Consider the following 26,425-nt stretch of genomic DNA (forward strand, 5'->3'; position numbering starts at 1 on the left):
CCATTTATAGACATGATTGGCAAGTTTGCTGTGTACCGAGCACATAACCTTCCTCTTCCGTACCTTGGATCGAATCAAACAAATATTTTGGCGACTTATAAATTAGAAGCAGAAGCTCTTGCAATCAATGAAGCGAAAAACACAATTGGTTACAATGACAATTGAGGAGATGAATCAATGTGTAAATAGCGTTAAAAACTACTGCAGGTTTCGTAGTCCAATGTAATCTATAATGGGAAATAAGAAATGTATTGTTAATCTTTTTATGAATTGGACCAGTAATTTAGTTAAATATTGTACTAAAGTAGTACAAAATACAAACACTTCCCCTATGGCCCAGTATTTGACCAATGGCCAATGGATAGTTGTCCATGATAGATCCTTGACCTTTACACTGAAATGCCCCTATAGAACCCAATCTGGTACTGTGGTGACCAGATACCCTATTGACACCTAATCCCTTGCGGAAGGTTGTTCTGCATCAAATGAATTTATGACCTTGCCCTCATATTATCATTCAGAGAGTAGATATAACCTAACAGATCATTTTCAACAGGTGATTTCAAATTATTATGTAGGCTCTATTGAACTCTGGAAAACCAATGACCCAAAGACTACCAGATGTAAAAAACATTAAGATACCCCATAAACTTATGCCTATAAAGGAAATCCCCATTGATGAGTTGATAAATGAACTTGACAATTCATTTGATCTTGAACCTATGGAATCTGTTTTTCCTCTCTCGACCTACTTGTCGATAGTAGGTGTGGTAGTAGTTGTTGTTATAGTGATATGTTTATGTCGTAAGAGAATTAGGGATAAATGTCAGAAATGTAGGTTAGGTAAATGGTCAGTGAAAAGGGGGAAAGTCAGAGTCGAGTGTCTCGCAAGCCTCAAGACCCATGCAAAGACACAAAAGTAACCAATCCACAGAAGACATGACAGCCTTAGAAGAATTGATGACAACATGCATCAAGGAACTCATCCACCAGGAACAAGAAAACACAGAAAAACCAACACTGATGTTAGGAAATTACCCTGAGGGCGTTGACCTCGCCGAGGCAGATGTAACTGCCCCATCAGGAAGTGGAGGAATTGTATCGGGTAAACAAGACTGCCTTACAACCCGAGTACGAAGTGTAATATACCCAGACTTGAGAAAAAGAGCTCAGTCTTCCATAGACAGATATAAAGTAACGTCTTGGTCGTAACAAGACAATGTCTAAATACGGAGAAGGAAATGATGATGACCCGGTGAAACATCATGCCGTTATATTCAACGTCTATATGATTAAAGATACTTACGAGACAAAGATATACATATAATGTCTCAGTTATTACAAGACAAATAAGGAAACGTCTTGGTGTTAACAAGACCAACTCTTGTCTGGATATTAACGTTAATCAATTTAAAAAAAAATCACAATGTCTTATTGCGGATAAGACAAAATGTGACCTCTTCAAGAACCGTGGTGGATGACGGACCTAAGAACATGAAGAAGCTCTGGATATAACTAAATAAGCAGCAACTGTGGAGATAAACTGTGGATTTTTATATATATGAGCAGCCATATTATTACGAATGATTTTTAACGGTGAAGTGACCATGGAACTGTGTGACTGTTTAAATAGGTTAAAACTAAAATGGACGTGACTGTGAAATAATATTACTGGTTTTCAACGACGTAGTTACCATGGAACTGTGTGACTGTGAAATATTTTCGAACTACAATGGAAGTGACTGTGAAAAATGTTTGAACTACAATGGACAAACTGTGAAATATAATTACTGGCCAATTTTAAGATGTTGTGACCATAGAACTGTGACTGTAAATAAGACTTTATATTGCATGAATATATTAAAGAGATGTTTATAGTATAACGTCCAAGATAATTACAATATGTGTATGTACATGTACATATTGTGCATTAAGGTAAAAGAGTTATTATTATTATTGGTGATAGATGATTGTAACCCAATAGAGATAGACAGGCTAGTAGCCCTGCTTAAGTCCCCATGAATATCATTAATAGATATGATATTTGAATATTCCCGCTAGGTAAACAGGAAGTGGGGTACCTGTGAACCCTGACAGAAAGTTGTCGTGTTAGCCGTGTATAATTGTGGATCGCGGTGCTGAGTTAAAATTATAGTGTATTTTATAAGAGTACAAGTATTAGTTATTTAATAACAACCATGTATATATTTATTAGGCTGTGTTTAATTGCATAGTGCATTATTGTGGTGTATATATAATGTTGCTTATACCTAGTACTGATGTGTAGTATATTTAAAGGTCAGTAACGCGGGATTGTTTACTCATGTTTGCAGCCGGAGTTAGGTTGTTGTTTTAAGGCATGGCCAAACTAGGTGACCGAAATATAAGTAAATTCTTACGGCACCTACTTAGTAGCGACTACTTGGGATGTTCTGGAAAGCATGACAGGACATCGCACGGTCTATGCACGTGTTAAACTAGGTGACCAACTTATTATGTAAATTGTTACCGAATAGGTATGGGTATGGTAGGGACTACGTGGAATGTTCTGGAAGGAATGACAGGACATCGCTTAGTCCACACACCTGTTTAACTGCGCAGTATAGTTTGTGCAAAATGTGCATATTACAGGCGGTTCTGTCCAGCCTCAACCAAGTCCAGTCAGGTAATCAAAACATTTCTATTTTGTTAAGCCTGCATCAGGCGCCGGAAAGGCTGTATTCTGAATTAAAATAGTAAATTTTGACAGTTTGTGATGAGCTGGGTAACCTTTGGGGCAAGCATTGTCCCAACGGCACGTGCACCAGTCACGTACCCAATCATTATAAATAGAGGGCCGCAATAGGCCCCAGTCAGACTGAACTTAGACTGAAATTAGACGGACATTAGACGGGAATAAGACTGAGACTGGGTACTTCCGCCTCACATACACCTACGTCACCGTCTCCTCTAGGGCCACCTTTGAGAGAGAGAGAAAGTGAGAACTCTTGTCTACACTTTGAATAAAAGCCGTCAACAAGCTTCTACCCTACTCCTTGTCGTCATTTCGACCAACACAGCCAGCCATAGGACGACATAATTGATAAATAGTTGAGTCTCTTCGAATAAATCCTGATTGGAATTTTGATAGCATTTTATGTTCTACAAGATGATTGTATAAATGTTTGAAGATAATCTTTTCTAATATTTTACTAAGACAAGATGTAATTGAAATTGGCCGGTAATTTGAAATGTCATTATCATTACCTTTGCCTTTATAAATAGCATATGTATTCGAAAGTTTCCAAGACGAAGGAGCAAAGCTAGTTGTTAATGTTTTGTTGAATAAAATAGTTAAGGGTGTAACAATTGATGATAAAAGAAGTTTCATGACTTTAGGTATAATGCCATCAGAGCCAGCAGGTTTATTTTCATTTATTATAATCAATTGATCTCTTACTTCCTGTTCCTCAATTAAAATATTATCAAGTAATGTTTAGGAGATTCAGAGACAGCCGGCAAAGGATCAATATTATCAGAAAGAAGTGGATATTGATGTAAAATAGTCAACAAGGACCTTCGGCTTTATCTATAGGATGGAACAAGAAAGAATTATTATAATTTAATGGTGGAATAATAGAAGTGTTTAATTATTGAACTTAAGTAGAGCTTTTGCGGTTTTCCACCATTTAAACGAAGATGTATTTATATCATTTAAAGATTTTTCTAAATTTTCCAACTATACAGACTTTGCATTACGAATCAAAGTTATGGTTTCATTTCTAAGATTTCTAAAATTTTCCCAATGAGCTAGATTATCAGTTTGAACTGCTTTTTTATTAACTCTATTTCTCTGTCTAATTTTAGCCTAATCTAATGGCTTGTCTCACCTGTCATCCCATGGCTTGTCATTAGGTACTTACAGTCAAATATTATTTTCTTTGAGGTATACATTCATTCATAACCCTATTTGTAGTATCACTAAGTATGGAATTGAAAACTATGGCCGCCATACATCATGGTGTTCACCACAAATGAGGTATCAAAATGACCACAATTGAACACCAAATACACATCAGAACAAAATAATCCAATACACGTAGCGATTTGTACGTAGGAAATGAAAAAAAAATTAAGCTAAAAAAATTTTCAACAAATTTTTCATATTTGTCTCCAAGCAGCAAAAATGTTTCCCAACAATTTTTATTGATCGTAATCACTTATTTGATCTCTTTTCAATCAGTAAAAACAACAACAAAATTATATAGAAATGCAAAAGAGAATTATTGTTATACCATCATTTGGTTTACAAAACATTACCGTTTGCGTATACAGGGCATATGAATGTTTGTTTTTTTTTTCAAACCGCCGACACTACAGTTTCCTGGTGTCTTAAAATTTCCTGAATATGACATCGGCTATTGAAAATTTATATCTTAACAAATTTGAATTTAAAGTTGGCTGAATATTCAAGTGGGACTTCAAAATAATTCGTTTTCATGTTTGAAATATTGTAGACTAGTAAGACGTTCTGTGCCTTTTAGAATGAGTACATCCAGTGTTATTTCCTGTCTATAACGTAAGGAAATGTCAGATGGCTACTTAACAGTGTCAAATATTTCTTTCACTGGTTCTTTGTCTTCGATGGCGATGAGCTGACGAGCTGTTGGGATACTACATTACCGGGTTGCCATCGTGGTTATAACATGTTAACCGTCCATGGCCACAGTTAACATAAGAAACATCGGTTTCAGGGATGTGGGAGCTCTTCCTGTTTCCAACCTAGTGATTCACATATCGTATATGATGTCCCAGACTTCCCCGATCACCAGATCCACATTCTGCAAAGGGTTCAGCTGGTTCTCCTGGATTTGTATGAAGCACAATTTCTCATTCTTGTGAAACTTCAGTGACTATAGATGACACAGGTGGATTCTTTGAGGTCATAAATGAGGTCAGCAGTGAAGTTCAACTTTTTGCCAAGTCTGGAAAGCACTGTAGAGAACTTTTTTTTCTGGAGAGTGTTCAATGGTCTCTTTACGCATACACCATATGTGACAGAACCAGCACCTTCACAGGAGTGGGAAAAGTCAAACCAATGAAAAAGCATTTACATTTATGGCCTCATTATGACCTCGATGATATCAACTGTGCCATTAATGGTCGCACAAGGGTCAACGAGAGTGATGAATGGTTTTAAGGAGAACCAATTCTGCCATTTGAATAATGTGGAACTGGTGTAGTTTCCATTATGCCGGAGAAGCCTGAAACAGCATTTGCGATATGTTAGAATCTGAGGGATATCCCACATCTGTTGAACCTGTTGTTCCTGATATGAACTCTGACCATGGATGGGTAATGAAAGATGACAGGCTAGAACAACACTGGTAATGCAGTGTCACATCAGCTCATCGACATTGAAGACGACGCTCTGGCTTTCGACGAATTTGATACTGATATCTCAATTATTCTGATGACTTGGACTACCAGCTACCAAACATGCCGAGTCTCTTCAGTGGATGGAGCAGCAAGGCGAGAAAGCACGCACAATGATAATGGTTATCTGACACTGTAGTAACCATTTATTATTTTGCTTATGCTAAGCATAGCAAATAAACAATTGTTCTCATTTTCAAAGACACAAACGTTCTGGAAACTGTTAATGATATAAACGGAATCACAGGCTTATGTTTGATTAGTGATAGGTTGGTCATAAGGGTTAAGAAATATATTGGTTCGGAGGTTTGGGGTGGGGGTGCATGTGGGACCCTCCTAGCCCATGGCCTAATAGTTATTTGTAAGAACCATGTCAATTGAGGTAGAGGAATCAGGTGTTACTCTTGTAAAGCTATTTACAAAGTTTGTCATATTATATCTACTAAAAGTTGAATTAGGCTGTATGATGAGCATATTTACATTTATATCACCAGTGATAATAATATCAGCATTTGTTTGTTTCGAGTCATAAGTAACATGATCAAGCATACTATCAAGTTTATTCCAGTAGTCAATATTACTATCTGGAGGTCTATATATACCTAAACCTAAAATTACTTAACTGTTTCCAAATACTATTTCAGTCCACAATATTTCTAAATCATTTGTCTCAAAATCATCCCTTCTCTTTGCAATGACATTTTCTCTATGATATCATGTCATTATTAATATATCAGAATCATTTTATATTTGGTAGAACAACAGTGTAAGTAGGATTTGTGCTGATATTAGTGATGTCATTGAGTATTTATTACATCATAGATACTGTCCATACGTACTGATGACGTCATCTGATAACTATATGAATATTATGGTATGATAGGATCAAGGATGAAGGACTGCTAAGTTTGTTCAAATGAATGACCTTGGCCTTTATTCAAGGCCACAGGATTTCAATAGGCTAAAATCTTTTAGCAACATTTTATCAAGAACCCCAGAACCTAGAGGCCTAGGAACCTGATATTACCCGGGTCATACATAGAAATTCGTATTGATTTTCTTGTATGTATGAGGCAAAAGATAATTATGTTTAGGGTTATGCGACCGACCCTAATGTTTGACCTTTGACCCTATTTTTCCCCACTTTTCTACAAAAAAAGTCGGGATCTCAATCTCAGACCCCGGTATCTGGCCATTACTCCATTACTTAGAGTGAAAGAAACAACAAAACTAAAAAAAACCCAAAAGATATCCCGACCTACCGACCTTTTTTTTGCCAATATAACCCCTTAACACTCACATAATTGTTGGCCTTATAAGTATACACTATGCAAGGTACAGCAGGTCTAATCCCTTTTTGTCCGTCGTTGTACGTCGTCTGTCATGTGTTCGTAAACAATTTACATTTTCGACTTTCTCTCAAAACTGCTGAAGCAAATTCAATGAAATTTTGCACAAACCTTTTAAGGCATAAGGCCAATCAAAATTGTGAATTTTATGGTCCCCACTCCTCAGGTGACTGTGAGATTGGCCAAAAGGTGATAATTGACTAAAATTTCAAAAATCATTATATCCTCTCGTAGATGTATTGGAATCAAATACTCTTCATAGATTCAAAGATCACAAGGCCCTCTACAAAAATTGTGAATTTCATTGCTCTGAGGTCTCAGATTTCCCCTAAGGAGGGGGTCAAATTTACTATAGTTTATGTAGGAAAAACACATTTACATGTATGAGCAATTTAGAGCATGATTTGCTCAATTTTGACAGGAAATGAGTCAAACTTGGTTATAACAATTGGTCTGAGATAGCAATTTAACACCATGTCCATATTGGTCACGGCTGACCCCTGGGAGTAGAGGGGCGGGCCAAAAAGAGTCAAAATGGCTAAATTTCCAAAAAAATCGTCTCCACTCGCAGATGTATTGTGAATTTCAAGGCCCTGGGGTCTCAGATTTCCTCCAGGGCAGGGGGGTAAATTTACAATAGTTTATAAAAGAATTATACATTTATTGGCTCAGTTCTCAGAAATGAGTCAACATTGGTTAGAGTTATTATCCTGAGATAGTATTTCCCTGGCTGACACCCAGAAGCCAGAGGGTGGGGCCAAAAGGGATCAAAATGGCTAAAATTAAAATCAATCATCTTTTGAATTCAAAGATATGATGGCACCAAATACTCCTCATATATTTGTGGTCCTTGGGTCTTAGATTTTTCCCTTGGGAGGGAGTCAAATTTATTTTAGTTTATATAGGGAACACACATTTATGAGTATTATTTGCTAATTTGTCATAGGAAATGTCACAATTGCATTCAAATCAAAAACTCTTTAAGACTAAAAGGTCAAATTGATATAATCATTACTGATTTCAAGCGCCTGAAGAGCATTTGTATAGTGTTCATATGTCTTTGTTTCATTCTTTATCCGAACTCAGATGACCCTTAAGGCCCATGGGCTTTTTGTCTTTTATCAGATCTATTTGAATTTACTTCAAACTTTGATATGATTTCCTTACATAATGAAATAGCTCCAAGAGTGATCTCCCTTTGGCAAGCCTCTCCATTCAATCTGCTACTCTTCTTCAGGAGTGGCCTCACTAGTATATTAAGAGAAAGTTCATATAGATTATTATAAATACATAAATAACACAAGAACCATGCCAAAATCTCTTGAAAGATATCCTGCTTTAATTGTAAAATACAGAACTAAATAAATCGCAAAAAGGCGAAATACTGATCGTATTTCGTTTGAAATTCATGGATTACTCTATATGAAATGGCAGCACGTTTGCATAACAGTTGGAATATTCAAAATAATCAGTGAATATCTTGAATTTATTGAATTGCGAAAGTTGTCCCCGGCGAATTAACTCATAATAGATAGCATTATGCAAGATCTGTTGCAATTATACCTCTTTTTCGATAGGTATACAAATCGTTTATATGCAAAATACGACAAAGAACTGTTGAATATGTAAAAAAATGCTTTTTTTGAAAGTTGAAATATTGTCACTTTATCGATATCACAACAGTTATATCACAAAATATGCAAAATGTGCCATTGAACAAACAAAAGACACAGAAGAGAAAAAAAAAGTACCTTTTTCCGTTTGTAGATTCTGACAACGGTACTGAAGCACATTACAATGAATATCATATTGAATTATTTTAAACAAGATACGATGCCAAAATCAAACTTTAATGATGAAGAACTAATTATAAATTATGAAACAACAAAAAGAAAAATTTGAAAACTCTTCCTATTTCGTTTGCAACTTCTGATGAAATTCCGTGACAAACTAAGGTCTGATGCTAAAACGCTTGTACTGGGGTAAAATATATTGTCACTATTTCAATATTTCCACAGTACTAGCGTTGTATGATACCAGTTGATAAAAAGCTAGAAAGAGGGAGCACGTTTCTTGTTCCATTTGTATATTTAGATTAGATAAAGTTCATATAGATCATCAAAACTGTATACAGTAGACCCGCGATAATCCGGACGCCGATAGTCTGGAAAACTCACAATCTGGACGGAAATGTCAAAGAACGGATTTCAGTAAAGTTATTTATAATTTTCATTGCTAAATTCCCGCAATAATCCGGACGATATTCTGTCGCCACGTGCCGAGAAACTTCAAGGCCAGTTTCAGTCAAGTAAAATACACACATACTTGTGTGTGTTGTCATAGCTAGCGATGGCTGCCAGGTCATATATATATATATATCGCTTCGAGTTATGGGTACAATCTGTGAGCGACGTAAATAGTATATCTATGTACCTGGTACAATAAAACAAGGACTTATACTTATAAGTCCTTGATTTGAATGAGATACTTCTCACAAAAATGATAAGTATTTTAAATTTATATAAACCTATTCGAATTCATCGTCTATAGTATATGATATAAAGACTAAGGCACATGCCACGCGTATATGTTTGACATTGTGCAAGTAAGGAAGTTAGACGTGAACGTGCACGTGGGGTGTTACAAAACGTCTGTAAGTCAGAAAAGCAAGTTTTTGTGGAAATTGTCAAATAAAAACACACAATATACATAATAACAATTTCATTGGTCCATAAAAATGGTTATAACTATCTTTAATCGTGGTTTTGTAGGCCAAGGACGTAGATGCAGATCCTTGGTTAGGTATTTTGAAACAATTTTGCCGTACGTCCTATCAAGAGTGGTACTGTACAAACAAACAACGATGGCTTTTGCTTTCGTCTTTTAAAAGAGAAATACTTTACTTTCATATACTTAACGTAATGATATCAAAATAAAACTTCAAAACAGAACAAACGAAGTATTTATTTTAGTACACTTACGTTACATAAAAACCTATGATATCGATCACAAGATCAAGGGAAGAAACTCGTACAAGACAATTCTAAAATTGACTTAGAACACGAAATTCGGCAGTCCGGAAAATTCGTAATCCGGACGGTTTACACTGGGAAGGAAGGTGTCCAGATTATTGAGGGTCCACTGTAAATAACACAAGAACGATGGCAAAAACTCTTGAAAGATATCCTGCTATAATTGTTAAATACAGAAAACGCAAAAAAGGCGGAATACTAGTGTTTTGAATTCAATGATATAGCAAAAGTTGCCCAAATTAACCCATATGTACATTATAGTATAATGCAAGAACTGTTCCTGTTATAACTCTATTTCGATATGTTTACGAATCGTTTTATACAAAACAAGAAATTATCTGTAACCATTGATCAATATGAAAATAGTTTTTTTACACAACTATTTGAAATGTATTGAAATGTACTTATTGTTATATATCACGTTATATCTATGGGACTATTTCATCTTATATTATTGGTTGTCCATGGCACCACGTCGGAAGTTTCTAGAACTCAACTCTTCCACGCCAAATCAATGGTTCTTCCATCAAATGATGATTTTAAAGTTTTATTCGACACCCAATGTATGTTACACACCAATGCTTAATTGATTGTTTTATTCTTATCGCTGCTTGCAGAACAATCCTCTGTTGAAAGTGTGAAGGCGCTGAATCATGCATGGTTTGTGTTCCATTCGTAGCATAAACTATATCGCTATCGACTCAAAATTCATAAATATTTTTTGTTTAGTGTTATATATTGCTGTACGAGGACCCTGTAGTGATTTCCATAGAATCAATGCCCCTGGACGGACTTTAACTTGATTACACTGTAAATATGTCCGAATGTAGTCCGACAACGATAAGTCTATTGTTAAAGTACCTACAGAAATCTAGACTAAAACAGACGCTCAGTAGCAGTATGAATGCATGGAACAGTTATTCATAATTTGAATTTGTTATTATTATATTATTGAAAAAAATTAGTGTCTAATTGCTTATATCATGATATCACTAAACCTTATTTGCATATGTCAAAAATGTTATTTCATTTTAGCCTTACTCTGTTATTCCCTTTAATTGTGTAGAACATGTTACAGATCTTGGGATTATTGGATAATGGAATAATATTTATATCTCTGACATACGTTTAAGTTATAACTAACTTACAGAAGCTCGTGTCCTTACCAATAATAACAATACTAACCAGATCAAGTAAGACTTAATTTAACTACTCCAAAATACTATCAAAAAAAACAATTAAGGATTTCATAAATGAATTATGACAGTAACAACCCCAGAATTGCATTTATGTATTTACGCCCTATATGGCATTAAACGAAGTTTGTACAAAACGGATAGGGATTGCCTGTCTTCGTGATATATTTCGATTTAGACATGACGAATAACCAAAGGTATGAGTTAGAAATAATTTTCCAAATTAAAAAATATTAAAAATAACTTTATTCCCTGAGTATCCGAAAATCGACCCGTGCCGTACGAGTTCTACGCCCCTAACTAACTCATTAGAAGGCATAACACATAGGATTATATAGACAATAACAAAAACACGGAGGATAAACAGATGTGCATTTATGAATCCAAGTCCATTGGTGAAATTAATTGTCCAATGTCCTAGGTGATACGTGTCATACCAGGTCGGACCGGTCTCCTTAATACAACTCAATTGACACTCATAACTGTAAAAAGATATAATTACTACAGAGTTAGGCCGAAAATCATAAATCAAAGAATTACGTGATAACAATATTAAAAGTAGAATTAATTGATTCATAGTATTTCAGTGACAATATTATTAACACAATATTAAAATGATTCTGGCGTGGGTTTGTAATTCAAAAGTCCTCAAATTATAATATAATAGATCGAATCCACATAAATGTTTCTAATAAGGACTTTTCCCCTTGTTAAAAAGTCAGACCCATAAAGCCAATAAAATTTCTATTGTAACTAATGTTTATAAGGCATCATACATCTTATGTCCAAACCTTTTATGATTGATTTTTTTTTTATTTCACAATATGCACTCACCGAAACTGACGGTTTTCAATTTCCACCCAGTTACATAACTTTAAATACAAACTGTAGTCCTGTTCGGCGTTATCAATCCATCACAAAAAGCAATTTAATTTATTTTACGTATACAGCTGATAATATTTACAATTTCAAACCGATATTGAAATTCTAGCAATGATCGATTAAATGATTTATTGATCATAAACACGGTTTTTTTTTCAAAAAAAAAAAATTACATTGAGTAATACATGTAAATAACAATATATTTTTCCCATTCGCATATCTAGGGCTCTTCATTCAATTTGTTATCTTTTTAGATCAAATTTACCTCACTCTTCTCTCTTACCTAATTACAGATAGTATTAAGAATTTGCGCTTGCATACGTTTCAATCATTCGTCGCATCCACTCAAAAAATATATATACAATGAAGTTAATTTTGAAATTAATTTCTACAACTGTTTATTACATATATCAAGGGGAAGACAACTCTTACATAAAATAGTCCAGAAGGGAGACATTTATTCCGTTTTTATTCTAATATTCGAGAAAAACAACAACAACAACAACACATTTACAACATAAGGAACACCATAATATCACCTAACTTGCACCAAACTCTGTCTCTTTTATACAGATATATTCAACATTCACACATTAAGAGATACATGTACTTATTGTATACAGTAAATACTGCATAGTAAATTGGATTGTTTGTGTAATTAAATAACAATTATGATCAATAAATATAGAAGGACACATAAAAACATTCTTGAAGGATATTTTATAATAATAATGATAATAAATATAGAAGGACACATAAAATCATTCATTTGAAGGACATTTGGTGAAAGATATATTCCAAATGCACAAGACATATAGAAAAGGGAAAACCTTTAATAAATTGTCACGGGTGTTTCCAGATGATTCGCTCATAGTTTTGTGTAAACCTGATGACGGACATACTTTGGACAGCCACTGCAATATGTCAACGAAAACACGTCTGGTTCATGCATGGTCTGGATTGAAACAGGCTTGCAGAATTATATAGCAAGACTTCCCGGTGTTTTCAGTTAAGTTGAATATTTATTTCTTACTTCGGCAGAGGTGAAAGGCTTCTGCACACCCCACTGTTTGTAACATTACCAAGAGTCAACCCCGAATTCAAAACACGATTTGTGGAAATGATCATTTTCGAACAACTGGAAGAAAACAAGACTGTAATAACTAAACCTTTACCTGATACATTTCAATGTGACAAATGTTTGGTGGCGAAATCGGCAACTATATGATTTGAAATCGCATATGAAGAATCTAATTGAAACTGAGATAAACGGATGTTTACACCAAATCGTTAAAAAGTAACGACCGTGACTACGATACTACGACTTGCGATATCCAATAATCCCAAATCATAGTGACCTGCGTTCTACCATAAGCAATCATACTAAACAAGAAGATCGTGTAACAAGATTAGTAAACGTTAACGTTAATCCTACCCCCTACATATCGCAAAGAAGGTGTAGTTGGATATATCCTGACAGTTAAAAAAAAGGCAATCATTAAATAAAGGTTTAAAACAAATCACATCAGAGCTATTCTATGTTTGCCTACTTACAGACCGTCGTTTCGATTCATATAAATACAATAAAACAACTCGATGTCGAACTTTATGTACACGCGGGCATATGTACGTTGCAATGACATATCTATTTCTCATCAAATGATCGGCAATAATACTACTAATATCACAAAAAATGGTCATCGTATAGCTATAAATTTCACTGACCAAAAAAATCCTATACGGCCACACATTAGATTTGAAAAGCGGTTTCAACACCCAGCACTTTTATACAATGGCCTGAGAGTGGAATAATACGAGATATTTTGGTATAAAAAGGAATATCTGAGCTGTCCATGTAAAATAAATATATAAGTAAATAATAAAAATAACTTACACTTAAAACTTTCAAACAATGCGTAGAATGGTAGATATGCAGATCTGATTTCTGAAATAAAAATACACTTATTTAGGAATGTTGAAAAGTTATTTTTGACGTCATCCATGCAATAAAATGTTGCATACTGATGACACAATAGTTTTCGTCTATTAAATGATTCCAACCCTCTCTTTATGAAATATATCAGCATCCGTTCACAATGCATCTTCTCTCATAACAATTATGCTAACAAAAGCATAAATGCATATGTTTAACAATAATATTTGATCAGTCAATCGCATTTTAGTATAAATTGTGGAATATCTAAATGATATGAAAATCCAAAAACCAACTGAACAAAAAATTACTTGCTATTTAGCGATTCGCGTATTCCAGTTTTATCAGGACTGTAAAATGAGATACTGGAAATGTATTCTATCGTTAAATGCTTCTAAACTACATTAAAAAAATAAGACACACGTATGCGACTCCAAAGGAAATAATGACACAATTGTTTATTTCAGATGTATAAGTTAATCACCAGTTTGACAACATCTTAAGTTTTTTTTCAAAGTTATAGGATAACATATTCAGATTTAGCTACAATATTGCAGCTCAAAGATTTTGGGACAGATAATCGTCTTTAGAGCTACAAGTGATACCTATTACTGCTAATGGAGCAAAGCATTGATCGTGCAAATCATTATTCAAACGTCGAGTATAACAATATTCATGTAAAAATAATAATATTAACTTACTTTGTGCCAAACGTTGATTCAAATATGATACTAAAATTAAAATGTGTCATAAATCGAAAAGTCCGCGACGCGAGCCATATTACTCAGCGAAATATCCTGCGTATTGCCCTTTGGGCTATATGATTTTTTTACACCAGATTAGGCCTAATGCAGCTATCTACTGATGCGGGCTATCTTTGGAACTATTACCAATTTTGAAAAATATGCGATTTAAAAAATATGCGGGCTATACGTTTTAAACTGTTTCAAATACACATGGAATAGCTAGTAAACCTCTTACATTGCTGAAGTATTTTCACCTGAGCCATATCTGTTTTATTTAAAACCGATTTGCAAAAAGATATGTTATTGATAACTTTATATGTATTGGAATAAACTTACACCGCCTTCGAAATGAAATCATTTTATCATGTAGATTGACGTAATTTTATTATTACATACAACATATATACTGTGCTTTAAAGTTTTACATCAATGTATATTCAGCGGGCAATCTGCAGGTGCGGGTTATCTGGAGTATAATTTATAAAATCATAGAAAATGCCCGATTAGCTTCCCGCGATATACACCCCAGTGCGGGTAATACGCAGGAAATTACTGAACTTGCAACCCCGCACTCATATACACTAATAACAACATCTTTAACAAATACATGTATAAAAGTCATATATTATAACCTATGTGTATTACACGTTGGCAACTTTTAATTCTCAAAATTAGAAGTCAAACAATTATTTAAAGTGCACTTAATATCACTAGTGCTGTGCTGATCACACCTATAACTGAAATTACATTAGACAGAAGGCATTTGGAGGGTAAGTTTGTATTTTAAAACTAATAAGGTACTGTACTGTTAAATTCGATAGATTAATTCTCACAATTCTTTTCTTTGAAATAATGCAAAATATGTTATTGCAAAAGTAACACAATGATATGTTTCAGTCGACACCATTTAAGCTAATTGTCTACCCGATATCTATGTCAATTGTGGCTCTGGTAAGGGAAATACCCCGATACACTATTATATATATGTATGGCATCTTGATTGTGAAGTGGACGACAATTCTCTTTTAAACGAAGAAAAATAAAATGACTTGATTTATTATACTTTTGTCTTTCATAATGAACATTTTATCCTTGTGATACTAGTAATGACCGTGCCGTCATATCAGATATATACAATGTACAGTATCATTTATAACGTCATAATTTAAATTACAATCAACAATCCGGATTATAGTACTGCCTTCCATTCTCTGTGTTCCGGTTGCAAACGATACGATTCATATAAAAATAATGCACAGTGGGACAACACCTATTTAAATTTCAAAGTAGAATCTAAGTTCGAGATAAAACTCTACTTCATCAATGTTCTAATAAAGATAACAGAAACTCAGGAAATAATCCGTCTTGATGAATGGCATTCCGACATGAGTACACTCTTCCTATAAGGAAAGGAATAGGTCGAAATCAGGTTATGTGCCACTATCGCCTAAATCTCCCTTATCGACTAGCTAACAAGATTTTGGACTGTGATATCCAAAATCATAATCATATAATTCGTTATAAATACCGTTAATTATAAAAGCGCATGACAATAGTGTGAAAAACGGGAGTAGTTCATCATTAAAAGAACAGACACAAGTAATTTAATAATAAATTGTCAAAAATCTAAATCATAAAACAATCCCAATGTATTAAACGTGTATATAGTTGCGTATTCACATGATCCAGCATTAACGACATAGAACAAGAGAATGGAAACCTATATACTCTCACTTAATCTTGCTTCCTAAAATTATGTTTAAAAATACAAAAACATTAGGAGAAATGACAAGTATTACTACGTCACAGTAAATACTGAATTTATTGTTGATGATAAAATTCTAAATCATACGTTATAAGACAACATGAGTAATATTTTATAATATTTTTGTTCATTAACACCTTTTCAATGTTATAGGATAGCGAGATAGAATAAAGTAATACTTACTCTTGGGCAGCATGATTTTTTTTCATACATGATTTATGTAAAATCCGTTACGTTAAATAATTAATAAGCTAATCAATAGTACATATAGAAATGCTAATAATCAACTTACTCAATTGCCGTCCAATTTCTCTGCTTGAAATCTAAATGATTGGCATCACTGAAGATATTAAAGAGAAATATGAATAAATAGTCTAACCCCGAGAGGTCATAGATGTTATATCTTATACTGCAAAGCCCTCATCCCTATCACACAGTGGCCAATGTATTACGATCTATGATGGTATCGAAACAACAGATACATAATTCGCCATCAGTTATACCCCTTGAATATCTGGATCGCAGTGCATGTAATGCACACACATGCAACCCTCTCTTTATATAAAGTAGGTTTTCAGTAAATGTTGACAATACGTTTAGCAAACTGATCAAATTTTATTTCTTGTTAAGATATTTCAAAATATTGTAGATAATAATGCATATGCTGAATACAGAGACGAATCCCAATCTCCATTATATGAACTTAATGTTTCCTACCTTTATTGAATCTGGGAAAACTTTCGTATACGTCCATGGTCAAAATTGGCTTAAGCTTACTTCTGGAAAAAGTTATGTATACAATTATACAAATATCACGGGATCTAAAAAAAGCTTAAATCAATAGCATGAATGTGGTAGTAAAAGAGGAGTGTCAATTCGGGTCCTCTGGTGGCCAACACCCATAAGTTAAATATATATTTTTTGCAGATATCCTGGGGTTAAGACATCATGATCTGACGAATTCTGAAGGTCAGGTCGGAGTCCTTTGTGAGTTTTGGGGTGTTAAACAGAGGGGGGGGGGGGGGGGGGCAATTTTCTGTTTTGTCCAGTTATATATTGGAACCAAAATGATATTTTTTTGAATAATGATTTTTCATGAATTATAATGTATTTATTTGTTGAAAGCAAAACATTTTGGAAAATATAACTTAGTGTCAAAAAATAGGTCACAGTGACCCCATTTTGCTAAATGTCAATTATTCAAGAATAAAGTTCATCTTGTGCCATAATATACCAGAAAAAGTGTGATATGTATTATATTGGATTGCATTGATTGATATATTTGTATATTATAAACTTTGGCAAAGAATATTGTGGATGGGATTGGATTGGAGAGGGGGAGTAGGGAGGGGGGAGGAGGTTGAAAGTGATGTTTATTGTATAAAATTTAAAACACTAATATCTGTTTTTTTCTGATGATCAGAGGGTTATATACTAGCTGAAATACTTTGCTATAGAATTTTAAAATGCAATAATGATTTTGTAAATTTTTTTAATTAGCATTGTGTTATATATAATTACATTCTTTATTCATTATAGAAAAATGTTAATTTTTGAGCCAGTTTATCTTAATTCTAAACATAACAATATATTCATTGGTATTTAAATGTTTAAAAGTTAAAATACATTCCCCTTCACCTGCTCCTCCTCCCCAATCCCATCCCATCCACAATATTCTTTGCCTAAGTTCATAATACACAAAATCATTGCTTAATGCAATCTAATATGATATTTAAGAGCACATGTCAGTAATCATTTAGCTATGTCTATGTAAAGCATGGACATTGCAAAAAATTTCTTTAAATTTTTGGTAAATGGAAGCATATGTGAATGTGTTTCCAAAAATGATTTATTAGGGTCATATGTCCCTTGTTACCATGGCAATGGCAAAATATGTGCCTAAAAACAGATTAACAAGGAAACTGACCACTATGTCCTAATAATTCATCGGATTTGAGCACAATTTTTATATATATCAATCAGGTTGAAATCATATTTAATATTAATTTTTTTTTACTATAATTGGAGTTTTTTTTATCTCAAAGACGCAACAAGGTTTAAATTTAAATTGATATGCAATAAATTAAGCAAGATTTCAATTTTCCAAACCATTCATACAAAATGTAGTTGTGAAATATAGAATAAAATATTTAATAATTTCAAAGTAGTCCAAAAATTCAAATTTGATGCAAGGGAGATAACTTGTGATGGACAGTGGTGATTTGCGTCATCAAATTACCTCCCTTGGCTGAACTCTTAAGTCAACAAGACTGACAGAAAGTTTGAGATTGCAACAGATGTAAATATTTAAGAGTCCAAAAACGGATTATTATGAGCACCAACAAAGGAAATGACTTAAACAACTAATTAAAAGTGATGTAAGATACTTATTTGATCATATTTACCAGTCTATTTAAATGTTAATTAGAGATATTTTGTAGTTTTAACCACTGCAGTTCAATGTTTTTGGAGCACATGTGGTCTGGAGAAGTAACTTGCTTAATTTTTCCTGATAAAATTTGTTTGCAATTAATAACGACCTCCTATCAGAGATGTACAAAAATGAAGTGCTAATTTAAAATTGAAATGAAGTGTAAAAGCCCTGGCTTGTGTTAACTCTTGTATATTATATTGTATGTACATTGTACTGACATTGACCATGACATTAACGGTGATCATTAGGCAGAAATATCTATCTAAAAGAATCATGTACACTATATGTTCTCCCATGTTTTTGAAACAGTCAGAATTGGTCATGTGAATTATTTAACGTGTAATAAAAACTGGAAGTACAGAATAAATCAAAACAAATTCATTTCATAAATGTTGAGAAAAAAATCTTTGATTTGTGACATAAATAATTTCCTAAGCCTTTAAACTGACTAAAAAATATTCTAAAACCCATATGCTTACAATTATTTGGTAGATCAGTTGCAACAAAATTTTATTTCATGGCAGACTATTTCATCTATTTTGTAGATACACTATACAGATCTGAACAATTTTTTTTTGTAGACACATGTCATCAATTATAGATTAATTCTTCCCAGCTTTTACATATCACTTTTCTTTCTCAGGGATAAAACAGAGGTGATTTTTCCTTCATATACAATAGTATGTTCAAGCAACAACACTGTATACATGTGTATGACTTGTATGCTTTTTATGTTCTTTTTCATATGACAAATAAGCATACAACATAGAATTTTTGAGTTACAATTAAGGATGTTGTAAAGTCAATATCTGTCGTAAGTCTGTCCGTGCCGGATATGAGAGGTCGTAAATAAAAAGGGTAAATGTATAAAAAAACATTTTTTAAAACTATTATCAACAAATTTTAATTCTAGGTTAGAAAATGTGATGAAAACAAGTAATATTTTATATATATTTATATTTAAATATTTTTCGGCATCTTTTACGACATGCCGCAAACCGGCGCAGCTGTCAAGCAATGTAAACACAGGCCGAGAGAGATCAAGAACGCTCGCTGATATTTTGTAAACATTGACCGCCATACACTCATGCATGGGTAAGATAAGATTGAAGTCTGGCTTTAAAACTCAGAAACAATTGAAAAGGCTGCGTAGTGTTAGCGAGGGTGCCAAATTACGTTTTTATAAGGAACCCGGGGCCGGAGCAGACGACGATCACAAATCGTCTTCACCAGTGATCACTGACCACTCGTACGCTGTACGTGTAGCAGGTGGGGATGGTCAAGAAGAAATATCCAGTTGGAGACATGGGAGACGATTTGTCGAGCTAGGTGTTTTGGCCGATGGCTTGTCACATGCAAGAAGTGTCATCAGCCACTTCAATCTATTGAAATACCACTCACCCATTAAACAAAACGTATGGCCTATCTGCTATACTGAAGGTAGGCACAATGTTACAGAGTAAACATTACGGGTTCGTATACTATAATTTCCGCTTCCCACAGTAAAAATTAGATTAAGATTTCAGTCGAATCCCCCTCATAATATTTCTATACTGGGAATACTAGATGTTCTACATCTGTATTTTATCATTGAAAATTTTTATAAAATGGACCCATGATGCAGGAACTGCCAATAAAAAATGTACAGCTGTAAATGTACAAAAATGTAAAAGTTAAAATCAAACTTTTTAGCGGTTGATGAGGATACTATTTCAAGTAAAAAAGGTATAATATTTTTTTCTTCATATTTTTGTTTTCATATCCAACAGGTACAAAAATCACCTCATGTCAATTCATGAACAATATCCCTACAGGAAAACAACATGGAAGGATCTGGGATGCTAACACAAAACTTGCATCAGGTATTATAATACACCGAATGTATACATATACTTAACAATTTGTATATAAAATTACTGTACAAGCATATGTCTGTATACATGTATCGAGAGAATATGTACAATACAATATTGCGCAATACTGTACATGCATGTATGGATTCTACATGTGCATGCTTGTACATCTGGTACATGTATACATGTAGATCAGGCAAAAAAAAATACATGTCTGTATCTATCTCAAATTCCGGTTGCGGCCATTATTTTAGAGTGTAAGACACTAAAAAAAATCCTCCCGACCAAAATTTTTTTGCCAATGTAACCCTAAACAGACATTTTTTTTTGGCCTGATATATCTTTATGCATGTACAGTGTATGATTTTTACATAATTGTATGTCTGTGTCTGATAAAAAGTCTTTCCACATATGTGCACTGTTAATTTTCCCAACTGAATGCGATCTGCAGATAAATGATTGTTTTCACTTTATTGCACGATTTAATTTGTTATAAATCTGGCTGCTGAAAAATACCAAGGTGAGGAATTTTTTGGTTATTGGTTATTTTAACATTGATTGACCATTGATTTTAGAAATACTTTTTTGATGAAACGCATGTTCATAATCTTGTATTACAATGCAAAGATTATGAACTACACACAGAACTATAATAATAATTAACTATTTTCTTTTTCAGCAATGATTAATGCTGGTGTAGGAGGAAGACAGATTAATAGTATTCTTACGTCACTCAACATACCACCCCGTTAGTGAACCAACGTTAAGATCCCGTCAAAAAGAAATTGGACCAGTAATTGAGCTTGTGGCAGAGGATTCCATAGAGAAATTCTATCGCTGAAGAGATCAGATTGACTGAGTATGTTGAAATAACAATATCTTTTCCTGCCTGTATAAGCAATTTTTGTTCAACTATTAGTATTATTAGTAAGTTGATCATTGCGCTTGATATCAGGGTCTACTGTACATGTTAATCTTGGGGCTGATAAATAACATTGCTCGCAATCAAATAAAGCAAATATTTACCCTTCAGGAAGATAAATTTCCCATTAAATGATTTTGTCTAGTTTTGTTTCTGAAAATAAAATTTTGTTAAGAAAATAGTAATTTGTTGACACAGCCATGTAATACAACTTCAGATGACATGAGTGTATACATATATTGTCTTGGGACAAACTAGTATATATATATACTCTCGTAGGTACACTGTACATTGTATAAGAAAAAATGGGCATACTAATGAGCTAGGTAACTAAAAATTGAACAATCATGTATGATTTGTCTTACAGGGAAAACAGTGGTGATGGAAGGCTTACAGTCAGTGTGGATGGAGCGTGGCAAAAGAGAGGAAGTGGTAGATCCTTTGACAGTTTATCCGGTTTGTAATTATATGCATTTTAAGTTTTAAGCATTTGTGTGTGTATCAATTTAGAAGAAGCCAGACCACTGATTAAACTCATCCTTTTGTTCGTACGTCCTTCTGTCCATTAACAATTCTTATTACTGTTATTTCTCAAAAATCTGAAGGGATCTGTCTCAGATTTCATATGTAGGTTTCCCTAGGACCTAAGTTTGGCATGTGGCATTTTGGGACTGATCTATCAACAAGATGGCCGAAAGGCAAGCCATCTTAGATTTTGATATTTAAAGAGTTCTTTGGGTGGGTGCCAAGATCCCTCAAGGATAGCTTGTTTATGTTTAAATTATTGAAATATACCAAACAAAGCTGAGTGTACCCCAAATAAAGCATAAAGTGGTTTAATTACAATGAAGCGGTTTATTTAAACATTAAACTTTATATGGTCTGTATATATACATTATAGATACCAGATCTGTATGTAACAGTAGATATTTCCATTATGTAACCTTACCAAGCACAGTTGGCATCCATCAGTCTATAAACTCCTATCTGCTTATTTTGACTTTACAAATGTCGTGTCAGCAATCACAGGAGATGACTGTTAAAATGGCTGTCCTGTATTCGACGACAATAAATTCTTTATTCGTTATAAATTGATGAAAAATCTCCTAAAAATTGTTATTAAATGTAAATATAAGCATTGAGCGTCTTTCAGTTGGCATTCATAGCCAAAATGAATGCTAACTGGACAGAGGCAAATTCAACATGAAGTGCTAGCGCGCACCATAGAATTTCCCTCTGTGCATTTATATTGCCTATGAATGCCAACTGGAAAGACGCTCAATGCTTAATTATAAGTGTCCACGTAAGCATTAGTGATGTCATAATGATCACATGTTTGATTACATTATATATATCAGATATCTTATATTTCAGGTCACTGTTCTATGATTGGTGCACAAACTGGCAAAGTAGTCGGATACAGCGTATGCAGCAAGTTTTTGCAAGATGTGTGATGTTTCAAGCAAACAGGGCCAAGTCTCGAAATCCCACGATTGTCGATGTAACTGGGATGGCAGTAGTCTAGTCTATGGAATCTGACATGGTGATAGAGATGGTTACTAAACATCACAAGGCAGGACATGAGATATCTACTATAATAGCTGATGATGACACTACAACCTTTCAGCGGTTAAACAATTCACTTCAAACTGATTTCACCAAGAAATCAGACTGTAATCATGTCAGGAAAAAAAACATTACTTCACAACTGTACAAACTTCAGGTTAAGCATAAATCACTGACAAGTAAAGTGATTAAATACATACAAAAGTGTATTAATTACATGCTCAGCCAGAATCAGGGAAATTCCAAGGGAATTAGCAAAGGCTTTGATGTCATAATTAAACATGTGTTTGGAAATCATTCTGAATGTGACCCGAACTGGTGCTCCCATAGAGAAAAACCCAAACAAAAAGTACAGAGCTTTGCCTTATGGCCAACAGTTTGAAAGACCAGGGATTGCAATCATCTTTGACTGCACTATTTGATACACTGAAACATCAAAGTGACAAACTATCTACATTGGGAAGCACTCAGGGAAAACGAGTCCTTCAATAAAACAGTGGCATCGAAGGCACCTAAAGCACATTTCTATAGTGGAACAGCCAGTCTTAATCACAGAGTTGCAGCTAGTGTGGCACACAAGAATATTGGACATTCCTATGTAACCAATGTGAGTAAATTTAATTCCTTTAATTTCCATGGCCCCTAATTGTATCGCTTAATTCTGTTGGTGAATATATTTTACAAAAACAATCAAACAACATTTATTTTTTTTAGGCATTTTATTTAGCAGATAATTTGATTGAAAATTCTGTGATCAGTGGAGAAATATGGCCTCAGAATTCCTGCGAGTGATATCCTAATTAAAAATGACTACCAGGTAAAAAACTGAACATTAGTGATTAGCTTATCTTCATGTATGTGTGTCTGAAATGAATAGATTCGTGAAATATTACAGTTCTTGTATGTAATTTGTAATCACAGACACATAGACAAGTTGGATTGTCACCTGGTGGACACACTTTTAAACTTGCCTGGTCTGCGGGGATCTTCAAGCACGAAAAACGTAAGGCATGTAGCATCACAAGAAAAGCCAAAATAACGACGCCTAGAGTTGCATGCAAGAAGGTATGATATATTTTATAATACAAAATAATTCTGCATTTGAAAATGGAATAGAGCTTATAGATATTTGAATTATTGTATTTGAATTTCATAAATGGATTTAGTTTAATGATTCTTTACATTTTACTTAACTCTGTAAAGAAGTTTAAAATGGGAAATTATTATGTAAATTTAATGTCAAGGTAATTACTAAAATGATGGTGAAACTTCATCAGATTACTACAATTCTCCTTATAATGGCAGTCACTTTGACATGAAGTACCTGGTTGTGCAATTTTACTTTATTATATATGTTGGTATTTTGTTTTCATTTTTAACAGGATCCAGGCCAATACAACAAAAGAGATTAGAGAAGGTACCTCATATTCCTCTTGTATAGATACAACGGACATACCAGTTGATTCCATTCAGGAAATTCCTAATCCAGAACCTTTGCCTAGTCTCAATACCTCGCCAATACCACAAAAGTCCAAACAAGTTTACTTTGACCTGGAAAGTACAGGGTTAGGTAAGTTTCTATAGCAGATATATATTCCGTTATTAGTCCTCTGCCGGTGAAACAAGATGGACTATAATTTTTGTCCCCATCAATCTGTCTATCCGGCCATTTCTCCATCTGTATGTCAGGATGTGTTTTCATTTCACAAATTTTACTTTACAGTACGATAACTTGGTGGTCACATAAGTGGTGATGCAGCTTGGATTTTTTTATGTGTTATCTGGTAAAAATAATAACTTGCCATCTATAGATTAGAAAATGTAATCGACGACAAGGGATATCTGTTGCTTGCAACACTTACTATTAGCTTGTTCCATATTCATACTCTCACTAGTATCGGCTCATCCTCCAATTCATCTAGCTATCCCATTGATGCACTTGGTTAACTTTGCTCAGTCTAAATAAGATCTCTCAGAAAGTTTGAATATACAAAGGAATAATCTTTTTAATCGCAGGAGGTTTGGCACAATATCTGAGGAGGCAAGGTTTTTTTATTTACCATAATAGAGTTTGTTTGCCCCCTCATATATTGTGACAATCTCCAGTGCATCAAATATAGATTACAGTACATGTATATTCCCTTCAAAAATGAGTTTTTTATTTTAGCCACTAACAAGAAATCCGATACACATCCAATGAACTAATGATTTTTTATTAATTAAGCAATTGCAAGTAATGTTTCCCGATATCTTTTACAGCTAGAACTTTCCCATATCACGCAAGTGGGCCAGCAGTGTGCGAAGATGATAAATTTAGCACATACGTAACTCACAGGTGACAACTATATCCCCTGCTGCCTCCTCAGTCACTGGTTTGACATGTAGGAATGGAAAGTTGTTTATAAAGGAGGTCATCTTATTGATTCTGTATCAGTGTCCAAGCTTTAGAAGATCTTATAGCCTTCTTGAAGCAATATCCACCTCCATTGTACCTTGTTGGACACAATATCAAAGACATTTGACTGTCCCCTCCTAATGAATGCTTTGGAGTCTGTGGGTAAAACAAGAAGAGTTTCTGGGCTGTGTATCAGGGTTCCTGGACACAGGAAAAATACTCTTTAGGACGGGGTTATGCCTGGATAGTTAAAGTCTTACTCCCAGCCAAATCTTGTGAAACATGTCACTGGGGAAGTTCAGACTACAATGCACATGATGCATTAGCAGATGTGCTTTCACTGCAAACTCTTGTTTTAGAGTGCAAAAACTGTTAATGTTTTTGATAGTTGCCTATGAAAATGCTACCTTCTCTACAGAATATGTCGAAAGAGATGCACAGGATATTCTAAAAGAGTGCGGGGGGCAAACCTGCCTTCTTTACCAAACCCTTGAATAGACAGAAAGTAAGATCTAGAGTGAATCTATGGCAAGGAAAGTAGCTGGCAGTTGAGTTTGTGATTGTAGTTGCTGGTCATTAGCGTACATGAAGGAATGGACGTTGATGGCTTAAGGAAAGTGTTTGGAGAGAAGTGTCGGTATGTAAAGGCTTGTGAAGAGTGACAAAGTCATCTAAAATTGTTAGCACTGTCGGGGATTACTTTTCACAATTGCAAATTTGTATGAGTGAAATGTAAAAGTTTGATGTTTACAACTTTTATCTGCAGTGTTAGATCTGTATCATATCGTTTGACACATTACTGACCTTGTATTGTTGTTGAGCAACTACAATTGTTGCTACATGTAGCTGGTGTTTGATCTTTGTTCCAACTTCTAGCTTTCTTAGTCTTTAGCATTCTAATGCATGTATATGTAGTCCCAGGGACCTGGCCTCGAAT

The 26,425-nt window shown here is 34.1% G+C and overlaps 1 pseudogene; it reads left to right on the forward strand.

Annotated features, from left to right (window-relative positions):
- Positions 1-19,647: 19,647 nt before the first annotated feature.
- LOC138311739 (uncharacterized) lies at positions 19,648-25,814 on the forward strand (annotated as a pseudogene).
- The last annotated feature ends 611 nt before the right edge of the window (positions 25,815-26,425 follow it).

This window comes from Argopecten irradians, unplaced genomic scaffold, assembly GCF_041381155.1.
Source record: "Argopecten irradians isolate NY unplaced genomic scaffold, Ai_NY scaffold_0100, whole genome shotgun sequence".
Lineage (NCBI taxonomy): Eukaryota > Metazoa > Mollusca > Bivalvia > Pectinida > Pectinidae > Argopecten > Argopecten irradians.